Source organism: Tupaia chinensis, unplaced genomic scaffold (genome assembly GCF_000334495.1).
Source record: "Tupaia chinensis unplaced genomic scaffold, TupChi_1.0 Scaffold000381_1, whole genome shotgun sequence".
Classification (NCBI taxonomy): Eukaryota; Metazoa; Chordata; class Mammalia; order Scandentia; family Tupaiidae; genus Tupaia; species Tupaia belangeri.
Window position 1 is genome coordinate 100,030 of NW_006159883.1, and position 1,865 is coordinate 101,894.

General features: G+C 37.6%; 1 pseudogene; it reads right to left on the reverse strand.

The window, feature by feature from the left end:
- Positions 1-787: 787 nt before the first annotated feature.
- On the reverse strand, positions 788-1,586 carry LOC106735416 (ribosome biogenesis protein NSA2 homolog pseudogene; annotated as a pseudogene).
- Positions 1,587-1,865: the final 279 nt, after the last annotated feature.

Genomic DNA, 1,865 nt, shown 5'->3' on the forward strand with positions numbered 1-1,865 from the left:
TTGCAACCTCAATTTGAAAATTAGAATCGTATTAACATTTCTTCAAGAAATTTTGAACTTTGTAGTTAATTGTAATTATATAGTTCATCCTTTATAACTGATAGTGATGCTATTGTTGGTGTTGCCATTAAGAGACACAGTAGTGACTGATTGACGATAGGGCATTCTTTCCATTTTTGTCACTGAAGCATAGAAATGGCTATTTGTGGGAATAATTGCCAAGTTTGACATATAGAAAACATTATAGGCTGCACCTAACTTATTGTAGGGTTTCCTAGAATCACTAACTCCATTTATTAAATGATTCTTGGGTAATAGAATTCACCATATTGTCATTTGTGCAGAGTTATTTCAGAGTGCTCCACGGGCCAATTAAAGTTTCTGCTTCCACTGCCTGGTTTTGAATGAATCCTTAGAAGTGTTCATGAGCTGGACCGTTAGACTTCTTCATCTTGCCAAGAGAATGGCCAGTCCTAAAGGGACTGGGGGTTAGTTGCTCCGTATCACGTTTTATCAGAGACCACTGCAAATGCTCGTAGATTTGATGCACTCAGAAATATACAATTAGCATTCATAAGTTAAATAAATTAATGACACTGTTCAAATAAAATAGATATGCTTAATTCCAAGCCTTTTTTTTGTAAAACCAGGCCAGTTTAATGTTTTTGTACAATTTAATAAATAATCTTTTGATGACTGCAGACATGTAAGACTGACTATATTCAGAAACGTCAGTCATGATGGTTTTCCAGATGATATATCATCTTCAAAAATTACGAAGAGTTATTTGTACGCGACTGCTATCAAATCAGTAAAACAGCATTTATGCATCTATCATTTTCAGGATTGTTGGTAACTTGGGCATATTTCCCCCAAATAACCTTGCTTCTTTGTGTCATAAGGCCCAACTTGCTCACGTTCACCTCAAATACAGTACCTTTGGTGATAACACCCAAAGTTGTATATAGTGGGGATGAGGGATTCTTCTTTACACTAAGTATTGGCAGGCAAAAGGTGGCTTTCAGTTCAGGATGTGTTACATGGGCCTTCTTGAAACGTAAGTCCATTGACCTAATGAATCTTTTATATTTAAGTGGTTTTCTAGTAAAGCCATCTCCAACAAATCAGACTTTTGTAACCATCCTCTTCCATGCCTTCTTCTTTCTCTTTCCTGTTCAAATAACTTTTAACACTTCTGTTTCTCCCTGGGCTCGAACTTTGGGTAGAGGGACTTCTCATTTTCCCACTTTCTCTTTTCGTTTTTGTTTAATCATATTGGAAAATACTTTAACTCGGGACTGTCCTTCTCTGTCCATCAGATAGGCAGGTACTGCTCCTTGTGGAGTCTCTTTATCATTCTTCTGTTTGGTGTTCCTCTTTTCATGCATCTTGATAGTCTTTTTCATTTGTATTTTCTCAGCATGGCGCTGTTTACGATAGAGCTTAGCCTTCAGACCAATCATCTCTTTTGCCTTCTTCTAACGTTCATGAGCCTCACGACTTTCCTTCTTTCTCTTTTTCTCATGGTAATCCAAAAGGTATCCATAGCGTTTATGATGTAATTCAATATATTCGTTTTGTGGCATGGTGAAGGCTGCAGAGTTGCCTGAAGCAGGCTCCTCATCGCAAAGAAGTTGTCAGCTCTCAGATCGCAGAGACCAACAAGCTGACCCGACACAGTCCAGAATGGGCTGTAATTCCAACTCTTAAAGACATAAAGAGCCACTGTGGAAATAAGACACAAATGATCTTGTGATCTTGCCATTGAGCTCTGCCTTCTTCATATCACACTTCACCTTTCAGAGGACTCTTGGTTTCTAAAGATAATCATGTTAACTATCATTTGCTTTATTAAGTACATCTTT